The sequence below is a fragment of the Saimiri boliviensis genome, chromosome 17 (genome assembly GCF_048565385.1).
Source record: "Saimiri boliviensis isolate mSaiBol1 chromosome 17, mSaiBol1.pri, whole genome shotgun sequence".
Lineage (NCBI taxonomy): Eukaryota > Metazoa > Chordata > Mammalia > Primates > Cebidae > Saimiri > Saimiri boliviensis.
In genome coordinates, this window is record NC_133465.1 from 2361654 (window position 1) to 2378972 (window position 17319).

The following is a 17319-nucleotide window of genomic DNA, read 5'->3' on the forward strand; positions in this document are numbered from 1 at the left end:
TATCAGCCCCTTCGCCTATCAGGTATGAAAAAGGAAACTACCATGCTCAGATGGCTTCCTCTGACTCACTCCTTGTGCGTGTTGTCTTTGTGTGTGCTGGTGTCTTTCTTCATCTCTGTTTGCCTTTCTTTCTTTCTTTCTTTCTGTAGGTATCTCTGTATTGTGTACTCTGAGTGTGTGCAAGTCACCCTGAGAGCATGTCTCTTTCTGTGTGGGTGCTGATCTCTTTGTGTCTGTGTCTTGCATGTAGATCCCCCTCTTTCTCTGTCTGTGTACCTCCCCGAGTGTCTATGTGTGAGAAAGTCTTTGTGTGTTTCAAACATTATAGGGTCTCCTTTCTTAAACCTTGGCTGTTTTGCTCCTAGTATGTACCTGTGGAAAGTGGAAATGTAGGAGACATATGCAAGCTTATATACAGTCTTAGACTGTAAACATTTGACCCCCACCTTTTTGAGTCTTCATCCTTTATGTTAAACATTGGGGTGAAGAATAAGGAGTGGGGGTATGCAGAGGTTGTAGGGGAAAAAAATCTTGTGTGTGCAAGTGCCGATCCCGTTGACCCCTTTGAAAATTGAAATAATGATAATGCGCGTCTCCTGACTGCATCAAAGTATCAGCACATCAAAAGCCAGGAGGCATGAAATGCAAATGATAAAGTGAAAGCAGATGGATTGTGCATGATCGCCTGATGCCCAATGAATTTTAAAAGGTGCTGGTTTGCAGGAAGTGGGGGGGGGTTGGGGGTTTTTGGGGGGGACTGAAATAAACACGTTATCCCTGCAATTTTTTTTTTGTTCTTGATGCTCACTCCTGACAATATTTTTTCACACTTGAATGAACACCCTCTCTCTCTCGCTCTCTCTCTCTCTGTCTCTCTCTCTCTCTCCCTCTCCCTCTCTCCCTCTCCCTCTCCCTCTCCCTCTCTCCTCTCTTTCTCTTCCTTTCTCTCTCCTTTCCAATTCCCCCCCACCCCCACCTCTTACATGTCTCAGGTCATGTCGCTGCAGCTCCGGTGGAAATAATAAGATATAAACCACGAGGTTGTTATTTGCATAGAAATAGCATGGAGCCCCAGGCAGCAAGGGAGAAGGACACAGGGATCATTTGTCTAAAATTTTAATGAAAACTTTTGCTGAGGCAGAGATTTTTAAAAACTTTTTTTCTCCCTGCTTTTCCCCTTCCTTCCCCTAACCCTTTTCCCCATCACTGATTTTACTTAACATGGTTCAGTTTGAAGAGAAAAGGTTGACACTCCACATATCATACTCCCATAATATAGCAACCTGTAAATTGTTTGTTCCTTTAATAGATATGAGGCTGAAGAGACACGCATTTTCAACTTAATACATTGCATGTGTGCATCAGGCTTTTATGGCTGTACTCCATCTCGGCATACACATGATGTTGCCTGTCATTAGCCTGTCTGTTTTTTGTTTTGAGACAGAGTGTCACTCTGTTGCCCAGGCTGGAGTGAAGTGGTGTGATTTCGGCTTGCTGCAACCTCTGCCTCCTGGGTTCAAGCCATTCTCTTGCCTCAGCCTCCCGAGTAGCTGGGACTACAGGCGGGTACCGCCACACCTGGCTAACTTTTTGTGTTTTTAGTAGAGATGAGGTTTCATTGTATTAGCCTGGATGGTCTCGATCTCCTGACCCTGTGATCTGCCTGCCTGAGTCTCCCAAAGTGCTGGGATTAACAGGCGGAGATACCATGCCTGGCCTAGCCTGTTTTTAATTCGTTTACACCTTCCTATCTTTTGCTTCCAAAGACTCTTTTTAAAGGATTTCTTTTTATAGCCAACAGTAACCTGCATATAAAATAAATATTTTCTGGGTTTTTTTTTTTTTCTTTTACTTTTGGTGGTTTTTCTGTATACTTAGATCTTTTATTCATGGACACCATCCTTTGCCACTGTATCGCTTGTTCCAAAACAGTGTTTTCCACCTTTGTGTTTTTATCCTTTTCCCCCTGTGAACTCACTATTTGTGTATACTCTTTACATGTCTGTCTTGTTTTATTGCCTGCAGTTATTTGTGAAATGCTCGAAATAGTACCCAAATTGAGATGAGATATAGTATCTGGATTTTCTTAAGTGTTACTAAGCACATTTGACATTAGGACTAAAGGCAGTAGGCTGGTGATTAGAAGTGGCCCAAGTGGCTTTATTTGAAATTCACAGTCAAGAATATCTGTGATTATTATATTATATATTTCTGGTATATAATATGTAATAATATATATAGTATATATTATTATATATTTCTCTGTGGATCTCATATATGTATTTTTCTGCAGCTGTGCAGTATGAAATGTAAAGTTGTAGCTGGCTCCGTTGGGCACAGTACCAGAGTGTTCTCATGAGTAGGAATTGTCTGTTACATCAGGGTCCGGCACTGTATTCTTGACTTGTATCCTGTCATTGTCTGTTACATCAGATATAATAATCCGGCACTGTTTTCTTCACTTATATCCTGTCATTGTCTGTTACATCAGGGTCCGGCACTGGTTCTTTGCTCTCTTCTGGAATGGGCTAATGGTATCAGGGCCGTATTTTGTAGACAGGAAGGCAAAAACAGTAGAAGGAAAAGCGACTTAGTTTCATTGACAGAGAATAGATCAGGGTCAGAAAAGTGTTGAAGAAAGCTCAGGTCTCTTTGCTTAGTGGTCTATAAAACCTAAGAGAAGGTGGTCTGGTCATTTTCCTGTTTGTTCAAATGTCGTGAGAATGACGCCATTAATAAAAGAAGCTTCTAGGGGCTTGCTATTTCGTGCCACTCAAGGTGTAGATCATGAATTCCTAACTCTAAGAACTGTAGGCTGTGGGTGACGTTCCTAAAAACGCCTCACTGCGTGGCAGACCTGATGGCTGTGGCAGATTACCCTGCTTGAAGGGAGTCATGCTGGCCTGGCAAAGGCAGTAACCTGTGTACTTGGGGAACTGGTAAGATATACTCTTAAAGAGCTAAGATGAGCACAGAGTCATAAACTTCCAAGTCCAGGTGCCACTGGACGTGTGCAGAGAGATTCATATTTGCTTTCCCTCCCCACCACTCTTCCTCTCAGTTTCCTTTTTGCTTTATTTTTTTCTCCCTTTCCTGGTATAAGTTTTTATTTAGTATGATTAACATAGTGTTAGGTGGCAGATAGGCTGGGAAGAACTCGTACTGCAAGGGAACACTGATGTGTACTGAGCCTACTAGCTCTCCATCCATTGCCCCAGACTTGGGAAGAGAGAGCACATTACCTATGCAGAGAAATAAGAATATGTAGTTTATGGTTGTCCTCTGGACATGAACTGCCTGTGAGGGTAAGCTATATGCTAAAGGCAGTGATATGCAGGTGATAGATTCACCAGGAGGTGATATGTGACTTCCTTGTGGTATTTTAAAGCTCTGCTTCTTTTTTAGAAAAAAAATATCCTGTACTCTCATCCCCCTCAGCGAGATCAGGCCCCCGTTTCCACTGAATCTGCCAAGAAGAGAGAAATTATATGATGGGTATGACTAGGGCTGTTAGTTTGGTAGGGGGCAAATTCTGCTAATCTTGCTTTTGAGAAGGTGCAAGTTAGTCACATGTCTCTGTGGATCTCATATATGTATTTTTCTGCAGCTATGCAGTATGAAATGTAAAGTTGTAGCTGGCTCCGTTGGGCACAGTACCAGAGTGCTCTCATGAGTAGGAATCGTCTGTTACATCAGGGTCCGGCACTGTACGGTCTCCATGCTCACCCGTGACTCTGTGACACACAACATGAAAGTCACAGAGGCTCAAGAAGGGAAGGAGAGATTACTTAGCCCTCACTGTGGGGTGGGCAGTGTTGTAAGTTTCACATGACTTAAAGAGGTTACAATAGAGACAGTGCGGAGGCAAGTGAGAGCCAGACAGGCACTGGGCGACTCTGTGCCTTGCCAAGGAAAAATAACTAAACATGGGCAAAGAAGATCCTAAGATGCCAAGAGGCAAGATGTCATCATACACATTTCTTGTGCAAACTTGTCAGGAGGAACATAAGCAGCACACAGATGCTTCAGTCTGAGAAGTGCTCAGAGAGGTGGAAGACCGTGTCTGCTAAAGAGAAAGGGAAATTTGAAGATATGCCAGAGGCAGACAAGACCCATTATGAAAGAGAAATGAAAACCTATATCCCTCCTAAAGGAGAGACAAAAGAGAAGTTCAAAGATCCTAATGTACTCAAGAGGCCTCCTGTTCTATTCTGAGTATCGCCCAAAAATCAAAGGAGGACATCCTGGCCTGTGCATTGGTGATGTTGCGAAGAAACCGGGAGAGATGCGGAGTACCACTGCTGCAGATGACAAGCAGCCTTATGAAAAGAAGGCTGTGAAGCTGAAGGAAAGATACGAAAAGGATACTGCTGCATATCGAGCTAAAGAAAATCCTGCTGCAGCAAAACAGGGAGTTGTCAAGGCTGAGAAAGCAAGAAAAAGAAGAGAAGGAAGAGGAAGATGATGATGATGAATAAGTTGGCTCTAGCACAGATTTTTTTTCTTGTCTGTAAAGCATTTAACCCTCCCGTATACAACTCCTTTTAAAGAAAAAAATGGAAATATAAGACTGTGTAAGATTTGTTTTTGAACTGTACAGCGTCCTTTTTTGCATAGCTAACACACTACGGAATGTGTCCTTAGATAGCCCTGTCCTGGTGGCATTTTCAATGGCCACTAACCTTGCCTGGTACAGTATGGGGGTTGTAAACTGGCATGGAAATTTAAAGCAGGTTCTTGTTGGTGCACAGCACAAATTAGTTCTATATGGGGATGGTAGTTGTCTCTGATGCAGCTTATATGAAATAATTGTTGTCCTGTTCACTGAATACCACTCTAATTGCAAAAAATTGAAAAGTTGCAGCTGTTTTGTTGACATTCTGAATGCTTCTAAATAAATACAATTTTTTTATTTTTATTTTTTAAAAAACGGCTATGAGCATGGAGGGGCTAGAGCCAGGCTGCTCAGGTTTCATTCCTGGCTCCACCACCTGCTAGTTGCGTGACCTCGGGCAATTTATTTACCCTCTGTGGGTTAGAGTTTTATTACCTGTAAAAGAGGGGATAATCATAGTATCTATGTACCAGGGTCATCGTGAGGATTAAATGAGGTAAGACACTGGCACTGCCATCGTCTTTTCTGAGGTGCATTTAGGGTTCCTTCTCATTGCAGTTTCTTATCCAGGCTTTGGAAGGGAAATACAAACACAATATTGTCTATGCTCTCTGATTCTTTGAAGGCAAAAATTCCTTCAAGAAAATGTTAGATGGCAGTCCTCACTGTGGCAGTACATTCATGTGTTGACTTTCCCAATAGATGTATCTAATGACAATCAGTGCACTTTGGAAAGCCATTAACATGAGAGGCATGATGTTCGGTCATGATAGGGTAGTATATATGTCAGTCATCTGTATACAAGAGTCCCCAAGGACGTGTTGATACAATAGCCCATGATCACTCTAAGGATCAGTCTAGCAATTTGCATTTTTAAAAGTCCCTAACTACCTATTTTCACAATAGACAGTCCCAGCACTCCCGTAGCTCCAGATGGGATCGCTCTCCTTTCTAAAGAGGGCGTTTTCACTTCCTTTCTTAGTAGTCCTTGCTTTAGCATTATGAACGAGTTCTCAGAAAGTATTGCCCAATGGACAGATCTCCCTAGTTTTCAAGTCCTCCCTCCCTACACAGACACAAAATATGGGTAAATCTGGCCCCATTTGGGGGGATTATTTTGTTTGTTTTTCATTTCATAGTCCTCAAATTTGGTAGAAAACTATAGCAGGTTTTATTAATGTGCCTCAGTGACCTGCCAGCAGTCCTGAGTGCTCTAGTTTGGAGATCTCGAAGGTTGGATCACCACACAGAGCTCCACTACAGAAGTTACCTCTGACTCTAAGGTGTATGATGGCTTAGAGTCTAAGAATTTTGGAGACCCTACCACAAGTACCAACCAGTCCAGAGCTTCTTGATAAGGTGAATGCTCTGAGACCCTGTTTAGGGTATTGAATACAGGCTTGGGAATTATGTTAGACAATCTATTATGAATACTCTCAAATTTTTTGGAGTTACAGAACCTTTAGATTAAAACAAAACAAAACAAAACTTGGCTGGGTGCAGTGGCTCAAGCCTGTAATCCCAGCACTTTGGGAGGCTGAGGCGGGTGGATCACCTGAGGTCAGTGGTTCAAGACCAGCTTGGCCAACATGGTGAAACTCTGTCTATACTAAAAATACAAAATTAGCTGGGCATAATCGCAGCTACTCGGGAAGCTGAGGTAGGAGAGTCACTTGAACTTGGGAGGTGGAGGTTGCAGTGAGCTGAGATGGCACCATTGCACTCCAGCCTAGACAAAAGCAGCGAAACGCCATCTCAAAAAAAAAAAAAAAAAAAAAAAAATTTTTTTATATCAGTCTTCTCCCTGCCATTTACTAGGTAAGCAGCTTTGGGCTTTAATCTGTTTAGATGTTAGTTTTCCCTTTGTGAAATGGGAGGCATAATCCATTTCCCATCTTAAAGTAGAAAATCAGGTGGGTATGGTAATCCTGTAATCCCGGCACTTTGGGAGGCCAAAGTAGGAGGATGGCTTAAGGCCAGGCATTCAAGATCAGCCTGGGCAACACAGCAAAACCCCCTCTACAAAAAAAATAGCCAGGTGTAGGGATGCCTGAGCTGGGGAACCCTGGAGGCTTCGACAGTGGCATCTAGGGCTGGGTTTGCGGCCGTGAACAGGGCCCAGGCCCTGCAGAGCTCATGGAGACAGAGCCAAGGGCGAGGAATGGATACCAAGTTGGGCCACCTGGTTAAGGACGTGAAGATCAAGTCCCTGGAGGAGATCTGTCTCTTCTCCCTGCCCATCAAGGAGCACTAGGTTCAGGGTATTTGTTGTCATTGAGGATTACAATGGCCACGTGGGTCTGGGTGTTAAGTACTCCATGGAGGTAGCCACTTCCGTCTGCAGGGCCATCATCCTGGCCGAGGGCTTCACTGTCCCCATGCACAGAGGCTACTGGGAGAAGAAGTCCCACACCGTCCTTGCAAGGTGACAGGTGGCTGTAGCTCTGTGCTGGTATGCCTCATCCCTGCACCCAGGAGCACTGGCATCATCTCGGCCCTGGTGCCCAAGAAGCTGCTGCTGATGGCTGGTATCCATAACTGCTACACCACAGCCTGGGGCTGCACTGCCACCCTAGGGAAGCTCGCCAAGGCCACCTTTGATGCTATCTCTAAGACCTACAGCTACGTGACCCCCAGCCTCTCAAAGGAGACTTTATTCATCAAGTCTTCCCGTCAGGAATTCGCTCACTACCTTGTCAAGACCCACACTAGAGTATCCGTGCAGAGTGCCCAGGCTCCAGCTGTGGCTACAACCCAGAGTTTTTAACATAAGAAAAATAAAGTGAATTAAGCCCTTTTTTTAAAGTAGAAGACCAGAGGATCTCTTAATCTTAAATTCTCTTCAATATCTAGTATTCTGTGATGCTATAAAGATGCATATTGATCTGTAGCCAGGGAACTGTTTTAGGCTGGGGAGTGAATAGACGGGGGGTGGGGAATTGTAAGTTAGTGCATATTAGGGCATTATATATTAGATTATATATTAATGATATATGAAATTATTACATATTTGTGAAACCAGTTATGGAAATTGGAGAGCATGATGATTTAAAATTTTTAGACTTTGTTTTTTATCCACATTACAGAAAAGTAAACATTATATGTTGTTACAATCACAAGTGCCTTTAGAATTATGTTGAGAGTGAGAGGATCCTCAAAAGTTCAGCCACACAACTGTTGCATGAATCTCCTCTGTGAAACTTGCTAAATATTCATCCAATTATGTTTGAAACATTCAACCGAATGGGAACTCAGTACTTTTGGAACCAATCTCATTCATCTATATATTCATCTTTGAGTTATTTTTTATACTTGGCTAAAGTCTGTTTCCCTGTGCAGAGAGATTAATCACTCTTTAAAGACAGTGTTCAAATTTAACCAAGAAACTCCCAGTTTTATGTTATGACCAATTGGAAATGGAATGGAACCAAAATCTTTCTCATGTACTTTTGAGTCTGGTCTTGTCTCAAGAACAAATGTAGTGAAGATGAAAATGCTATTCCCAGATAGAAGAGAAATTTGATTCCTAATTTTGCCAGTTAAAAATGTGAAATAAGTAGGAAACAAAAGCAACAATTAAAACTTAATTCCACTTGGAAGTACTCCTCGGAACCTTGGGGGTCTTCTGCAGTGTTACGTAGTACCTTTGGAGCCCAATTATCTCCTGCTTTCTCCTCATCTGCCTTCTTAAAAGTCAGGATCCTTGTATAAGGCTGGAGGATAGTTCTTTTTGATGGCTATATTCGTAGATACCAGCTAAAACTCATTGGCTCCAAGGTTTGGTGGACTCAGTGAAGGTGGTGTAGACTTAGGTACTCAAACCCTACGGGTACCCAAACAAAAGCTACACTGCTACGATGTATTACTCTTGCTCAGTGAACAGTCTCTAGCTCACCTCATCCATGTGGACCTTCGTTATATCTCTCCCCTATATGCATTGTCCATATCCATCTCCAGGATTCTGGTGTGTCCTGAGTATTAGAATGAAGAAATGCCTCTATTTCACACTTTCTGTGGCATGAAGGGTCTCTGCACTGTATGCCTCTAATAAAACGTTGCCCCTGAACTCAACCTAAGGGCCTACCTGGCTCTGTGCACATGGTTCCTTAGGCAGTGGTTTCTTTGTCCTCTTCATTTTCTATTCAGTGGTATGGTACACCTTCATATGTTGAATTTTCTTTACATTTCTCTCTTTCTACATAGATTCATAGCTCGGTCTTTGCAGATCAGTGTTCACTTGAAGCTTTGCTAGTCTGTCAGCCCTTCTCTCTTCAATCTTTCTTTTGCCCCAACCCCAGCCTGAAGCCCAAGTAAATTAGCTTCTCACCCCTGCCCCCTTGTTTTAAAAAAAAAAAATCCCATACTCCTCCAACAGTGTCTGTTCTTGGATTTGCAGTCAGCAACCATCTCCAATAACCATCAGACTGTCAGCTTTGCAGCTCTCTACCACCTCCCACCTCCCACCTCCCCCATCACTCACCAGAGGAAAAAGAGAGCCAGAGCAAGAGCTTGAAATATATCATGCAATAGTGTATCATGAATTTGTTGTGAATCACAGCGGTGAAGCAGGTTTATTTATTTCTGAGACCTTAAATCAATACAAAGTAGGTCTCTTAGTTCTGAAGCTGGGATGGAGTGTGAAAAAATGAGCCCATTGTACTCTTAAAACTTTGGGGAAAGGAGATGACAGCTATATAATTCCATTTACCAGGCACTAGGGGCTTTAATGTGAAGGTGACAGGGAGCTCTTTGTGCATTTAGAGCACCATATCTTCTAAATAAAAGATCTGTAGACTTGATAGTGGAGCATAGCTCCAAGTTTAATAATCTCCAAGCATTAGACCGAGCCAGTATGTTCCCAAGTCAGAGAGGTCCCCCCTAAACACTCATAAATTAAAAGTGCAAGAACTGTACATGTTGGTAGATTAGAAATGCAAGGACTCCAGTCTTTTCTAGAAGGAAGACAGACCTGGGCCCTGGCTGTGCACGGACTGCTCTGTGAATATGATAAAGATGTAGAAACGAGACTGTTTAGAAACTTGACTCCTAGCTCTTCATCATCTAGAGAATGTTCCCTGTGCATGGATCCAAATCTAGCTATGTCTCTTCTCATTCAGATTGGCCATCACACAGTCTAATCAGCTTATGTACACAGTCAGGAGTGTTGAATTAAGAAAGGAGAAGCTTTACGAGCTTTTTAGATTGAACTACAGATTACCGTGCCTGGGCCTGAAGATTTTCTGACTGATTTTTGACCGGTTCCTAATTTTAATAATGTCTCAGTGTCTGGGATTTAAGCCTTTTACAATAGTATGCGCATCTAAGAAACTGAGAAATCGGTGTTGGTAAGGAAAAGAAGCCACCCAAATTTGACTAACAGCGTAAGATGCAAATATGAGAAGTCAAGACCATTGGAACATGTAATCAACTTTTGAGTATCTTCATTTTCTATCTGACCCATTGATAAAAATGCCTTTTCTCCATAGATAAAGCAGGTTTATGCAGCTTAGAAGAGCATTCCTAACATAATATGACTTTATAATACATAGAATTACTAGTTTAATTTTAGCCCATTTAAAGAATTTTGAAAGGGGGAGGAAGAGAAAGGAGCATCTACATTGGGAAAACTCAAAAGGTAGGAAAATTGAAGCACTCCTTTTGCTTCAGAAAGCCACTACACATTATAACACCAATATGAAAGACTTCCTTGGCTTGTAGTAGTTCAGCTTGCTGAACATATTAAATTAATCAGTTGAGTTTTTATAGAATGCTTAGAACTGTGGTAGATCAGATGCATTTATTGCATGCTTGTTAGGTATAAAGGCTGTTCCTATGCTGTGGCAATACAAAGATGATTCTTGCTTTCATGAAGCTTGAAATTTAGCTAAAAGACAATAATAGGCTTTTCATGTGTTCTAAGGGAAAAAATAAAATCGCTGCCCACCAGATGTCGATGAGAAAACACAAACCAAAAGGCCACAGAGCTAACAAGTTATTGCTGCTCTGCCCTAGGAGCCAGGCCCTGCAAGCACCAGCCTCTGGGGTCTGGCCGCTGGTGAGCAATGCCGTCAGTCACAAAGCCTCTTCAGCAAAACCAGTAGGAGGCAACTGACAAACAGGGATTCTTTAAAAGTTTTCTATCTTTAGAAAATACTTATCTGATAAAAGAATGGTATTTAGAATATATAAAGAATGCTCAAACTCAAAATAACCCAATAATTAAAAACATGGGCAAGAAATTTGAACAGACATTTCAACCAAAAAAAAAAAAAAAAATAGAAGGATGGTAAATATGCACATGAAAAGGTGCTTATCATTAGTCATTAGAGAAATGAAAATTAAGCCACAGCTCAACACCACTAAGTTTTTTTTTTTTTTTTTTTTTTAATGTTTGACAAACACCAAGTGTTAATGAGGATGCAGGACCACTGGAACTCTTGTAAATTGTTGGTGGGAATGCAAAATGGCAGAGCCACTTTGAACAAAGTTGGGCTTTTAAAAAAAAAAAAACCTATATACAAATGTCTGTAGTAGCATTATTTATAATCCTCCAACAGTGAAAACAGCTTAAATGTACACCAACAGGCAAACAGAGGACCAAGTTGTGGTACTTTCATGAAATGGAATTCTACTCAGGAATTAAAAAAAAAAAACTACTGATACCTGTATCGGCATGAAGCTCAGATGCAATATGCTCACTGAAAGAAGGTAGACTCTGAAGGTTATATACTGTATGACTCCATTTTCTGTAACATTCTAGAAAAGGCAAAACAATTAGGACGAAAAGCAGGTTGTTAGGATTGGAGAGAGGGGACTGATGACAGAGAACATGAAGAGACTTCCGGATGATGAAAATGCTCTCTATCTTGATTGTGGGGATGGTTGTATGACTGTGTGTATTAAAATTTACAGACTTATATACCTTATGATGGACAGTTTTGCTATATGTAAATTATACCTCAATAAACCAGACTTTAAAATGTTTAAAAATTGGGCATGGTGGCTCATGCCTGTAATCTCAGCACTTTGGGAGACTGAGGTGAGATGATTGCTTGAGCCCAGGTCTTTGAGACCAGCCTAGACAACCTAGCAAGACCTTGTCTCTAAAAAAATAAAATAAATATAAATATTAAAAAAAATTCCTATTTGGAATTAATTCATCATCAGAAATCTCAAGTCCCCATCTATATGAGCAGTTGGTGGGTCCCTGGTGCGAGTGATTACTCTTGGCAGTCACCTTTCTCTCTAGAAGCCTATGCTTTTTCTCATACATTTAGCAAGCAAACTATCGTGTGGTTCTTCTCTACCTTTTACATTTAAAATGAGTCTTGAAGCTGGGCGCAGTGGCTCATGCCTGTAATCCAGCACTTTGGGAGGCTGAGGTGGGCGGATCAACTGAGGTTGGAAGTTCGAGACCAGCTTGATCAACATAGAGAAACCCCGTCTCTACTAAAAAAAACAACAACAACAACAACGTTAGCCAGGCATGGTGGCACATGCCTGTAATCCCAGCTACTCGGGAGGCTGAGGCAGGAGAAATGCTTGAATCCAGGAGATGGAAATAGCAGTGAGCTGAGATGGTGCCATTGCACTCTAGACTGGGCAACAAAAGCAAAACCCCGTCTTAAAAAAAAAAAAAAGTTTCTGTTTCTTACCCACTCCACCTTCAAATCCCTGTTGTCTTTCTGCTGTCTAATTCATTCCTCTGTTCTCCAGTGAGCCCTGCACCTCAGTGAAGAGATGTCTTCCAGTGTTATTTCTGGCCTATATTCAGCCTCTTTTTGGCTGAATATTGTTTCTTTTCCTACCACTGGCAGCACCATCCCTTTGCCCTAGTTTATCCCTCAGCATACCTGATCACTTCGTCATTTGCTGCTTATAGAGAGATTTTTGGTCTTCCAGCAGATGGTCTTGAATCCAACTGTGGCTCATGTCAGACGCTTTTCTCTCCTCTGCCCACAGTATGTCACCAAGCCCTTTCTCTACCCCAGTTCTAGCTTAGCACCTGCCAGCCAGCACTCCATTTTGCCAGTGACAGTAGTGGCAATAAAGGTGGGAGAAAAATATATAACCCTGTGCCTATGTATTCAGATACTATGATTTGGAACCCCCAAATAATCCTCATGGTCACATAGGTCCTGGTTCCATCTCCCTAGAGATTTAATTCCATTCACCCTTGGATATATTCCTGAAGAAACATTTACCCAGTGATATGTGCAGCACCACTTAAAATTGTTAATTGGAGATTGAATTACTTGTCAACTTTTTAAAATGTAGTCCTCTCAGGTCAGGGAGGAGGATATTAGCTGCACTGAGTAGATGAGCTATTGCATTTTTTTCTTCTCCTTCCTCTTCTCTCTCCCCCTCCCTTTTCCTCTCTCTCATCCTTTCCTCTTTCTTTTGTCCCTGTTGTGCCACTTTTCCCCTACTCCTGCCTATTCTTTCTCCTGTTTTCTTTCAGCTTTAGCCAACCTTTATCAATAACCTGACAGATCCCAGGGTGAATTTAATATCTAGAATCATGGATGAAGTCCAGTGATGACAATTACTCAGTAAATTTACAAAACCCCTCCTCAAAGCCTCTTGAGAATGGAAATGTCCTAATAAGGAGGATTGCAGCGAGGACTCAGCTTGTGTAGCCTACTTCTTAGATGCAGGAGGACTTTTATATTCCCTGCTTCCTTAAATAGAAGATGTTCTGACCCACCAAGGATTGTTTAAAAAGGGGAGAAAGACTGAATTAAAGGCGGAGAGAAGGAATCGATTTTATTTTTTTCTTTATGATTATTTTTTTGGTCAAAAATACAGCTTCAAGGGATTTTATTTTTTATTCCATCATTGATATGCATCATAGTTTTTCTCATCTTCGGCACATGACTGCAAAGATTTGCCTACAAAAGTCTAAGGATCCCCAACATAATGTGTATGTCAGGACAAAAGCAATTTTTTAAAAATTGAGCTAAGTTGTCTTTGTGAAACTTGGAAATCTCAATGCCCGTGCTGACAAATATCCTGACAAGTAAATACTGCACTCATTCAGTATTACATAGTGATTTCATTTGCACAAAACACCACAATGCTCTGCCACTTCAGTCAAACATCTGGAGCACGGGGGAAAGGAAGAACGTGCTTATCTTGATCTCCAAAAAGGGCTTTAAGGGAGAGAGCAGGCGGTATATTAGGCTGTTTTCATTGCCTGTCAGCTGTGGTAAACCTGAGCTGTCTGCAGTGTCTCTAGATAAGCAGCAGCAGCAGCAGAGGCCTGAGCATGGACGTATGACTGCATTCATTTGTACTTCTTATGTATCTCAACATTTCTAAAGGCTACGTAGCATCTTCGGTGGAGCCGTTAGCAATTGTGTCTCTGCTAATCAACGGCTTTTATGTGGTGCCCTTAATTCTTAGGTCTGCCAGCTGCAATGAATGAAGTGCTGGATGAAGCTTAAGTTTGTATTGAGAATGAGTCAAGATCCTCTCTCCTCTCAGATTAAGCCCTTACTCAATTTTGTCAGCATGGCACTCTTCAGCAGAGGACCCGGACGTGGAGCCCATTCCTAATATTTCATGGTACTGCTGCTCCACTTAGATCTGGAGGGCAACAAAGTGAGGCCTCAGGAGATTCACCTGTGTTTGACTCACTCCTGTGGTTAAGTGGTTATTGATGCTTGCTGGACAGATAAATTAAAAGTTTGTATGGTACAGTAGAAATGTCAGAAGAATATATTTGGGAACTAAAACACAGCAAGAAATGCGTAGGTCTGAGTTAAAAGGCTGTTGAACGCAGCTCACCTATTTCATGAAAATACGTTGATGAGAGTTGTTTACCCCATGTTTTTCCGTGGAAGGTCAGTAGGGCAACATTGAGGAAGAAAACAGTGGTTCTCTGTGGACTCCGTTCATCTTCCTAGATGACGATGAGAGTTTATGCAACAGTTAGAGCATGATCGGTTCAGAGTTAGGGAGAAGGGATTTTATCCTAACCCAGATTCTGCTTCCTTGGTTGGAGCTTTTGTTGTGAAGTGTTCTAAAATCATTAAAACCACTTGAGTCAGCAACGACCGCTATAAATCAGGAGCTATTGTGTGTGCTCTCATTCTACTGGTGCATACTCCAAATGTGGCGCTGGAGATGAACTGGTGGCTCCCGGTTTCTCTTCACCGATTGTTAAGTAGCTATGATTGTTAGCATTTGTTTGTGGTTACGGGAGCAGTTTCATTTCTGTGTCCCTCCCCACCCCACCCCTCCGTCTCCCAAGATAAGGCTGGTCAGAGAGGAGTATTGGGATAGTCTTAGTCTATTCTGTAATTTTTCGCCTTAATTTTGAAATTAAATGAATTTTCTCACATGACAAACACTCCTTTAGCTCAGAAATGATGTTCTTGGTTGTGTTAAGCCCTGGTTCTTCCAAACCTAGGAGAGGAGAGACGTAGAAATACTGCTGCCTTTTCAGAACAATGCCAAAGCATCGGAATCCAAATTTTAATTGAGCTTGTAAAGGGAAGAGTACTCAGTTACTGAGCCTACCAAGTTTGCCTCCCATTATTTTGTAAAAATACGGGATAGAATGGGTAAGTGGCAGAGGATCGCTTGTAAATGAGGAGGCAAAGACATCAGAAGAAAGTGTTTTAAACAGCTGAGCAGTCCCTTTTTCATCGGCCCATTATTAATTTTGGAGATGTGTGAGATTCTAAGTGTTTGGAGATTATCAGGTATTAGAGATAGGAAGAAAATAGTGTTTCTGAGGAGAAAATGGCCCCAGCTTTCTCTTCTGGGCAACAAGGAGTACTTGGCCCCTGACCTAGATTGTGAATATCAGATTTTCAGGGTCACCACAGTGTCTCCTTTTTTTTATTCCTTTCCCCCCTTTCCAATTTTATTTTAATAATTAAAAATACTGCTGATCACACTGAAAGACTTCCAGCAGAGAGGCAGTCTGTCCCAGAAGGACTGGTTGTGGGCCATCGGGTTTACGACGACCATAAAACCAGAGCCAGATCAGAGCGTGGCCTCCGTAAGTGACAGGGTTTCTGCCTCCACCAGGCTCCCCCGTCAACAGACTGCTTTGGATATTTGCTTTGGTTTGGATTTTTTGTTCTGTTTTGTTTCTTGATGCATGTGTGAATGTGCATGTGTGCGCACATTTAAAGATATAAATGAAACCGGTATGTAATGCCCTCTGCCTGTTAGAAAGACTAAAGCCATAAAAATAACAAACGGCGTGTATTTGCTAGAATGTCAAAGTTATGAGTTTATTTTGTAATGATGTGCTCCTGCCTTCATGAGGTAAACTGGCCGTGGCGGAGGTGTTATTAGTAATATGGACTCAGCGGAGCAGAAAGCCGAGTGACCGAGAGATCAGTGTATCAGTCAGAGAGAGGGCAAATGGAAAGAGACAGCAGGAGAATGAGAAAGCCGCAGTGCCTGGGCTGAGATTAAAGACGGACTGAGAGGTGGATGGGAGCTCAGTGGTCAGATACGGTTTCCTCTGTTCACGGGGCTCCTTCAAAGGAGCTGCCAGCATGATGCCCAGCTTGGGACTGCTTGTAAAAGCTTGTTCTCTGCTCTTCCTTATCAAGGAAAACAGTAATCTGAGAGCAATTTTGCTTTCCATATTCCTTTCAGAAAAGTATCTCATGCCTTTCCCAGCTGAAGTTAAATGGAACCAAGGCCAGCTGGGTTACACTGAGGTGATTACTTTGGTCACCAACTTCTTCTACCTTTGGAGGGTCCTGATGGAGGGGCTGACCCAGCATGCAGGGGAACCTCTCAACGCTCCTAACAAGAAGGGGCAAAATGGGAATATAAAGGCAGGCTTTGCTGGCCCTTAATTTGTTAGATTCTCCCCAGAGACGGAAAATGAGTGAAAGTAGGGAAGAAATTTTGTATTGTCGTTATTTTTTAAAGGACGGGGGGAAAGAAAAAGAAAAGATAAAATACAGTAAGCACTCTACAACTGTTTAGAGCTCTCCGGGGCTACCCTAGATGACTAGCAATTACCACACACTCAGCAGTTTGCAATAGTCAGTGATCAGGCTGCCCAGCTTCAATCTGCTGGGTCAGAAAACCTCCCTCCCTGAAAGAAATTATTAACCAGTCTTCAAGGGAAAAAGAAACCCTACCATTTCCAAGTCCAGGAATATCTATTCTTCCTCTTTTTTTCTTCTTTAAAGGAAACTTTGTGGTTTCCAATTGCAGGTGCCCTTTGCCCTTACAAGGGTTAAACTCCTCCAGGGATATACCAGGGATTGAGGCCCTGAACTCCCTGGAGCCTTGGAAGGGAAGGAGGAGGGAAAACGTGCTTGGGTATAAATCACAGCCCTGCACCCAGCACACAAAGAAGACTTGAGACTCAGAGGTTCATGTATGTATCTTGAGTTGCTTCAAGATTTTGCTAGCTTTAAGGCTTGTGTGTGGGGGTGGGCCAGTGTTAGGCTGGTGCAAAAGGAATTGCGGTTTTTGCCATTAAAAGAAATTACAGAAATCACAATTACTTTTACACCGACCTATTAAAAATCAAATATAAGGAAAATATAATCCTTTTTAAGAACAAGGAACCCAAGCCCCCAGAGTTTCTTTAACTGAGACTTGTCACTAAATATTGTTGAAAGGTAGGCATGTTACCTTTTTGTGTATGTGCGCTAAGAGACTTGCACGTGGTAAAGTAGCCTGTGCCTCTGGGTCCCAGCCTCCCCCACCACCGCAGT

General features: G+C 42.2%; 1 protein-coding gene and 1 pseudogene across 21 annotated transcripts in view; both read left to right on the forward strand.

Annotated features, from left to right (window-relative positions):
* Positions 1 to 17319, forward strand: part of ACACA (acetyl-CoA carboxylase alpha) — a 328649-nt gene that overhangs the window by 263917 nt on the left and 47413 nt on the right. The window lies entirely within an intron of this gene.
* Positions 772 to 16972, forward strand: LOC141581772 (high mobility group protein B1 pseudogene; annotated as a pseudogene).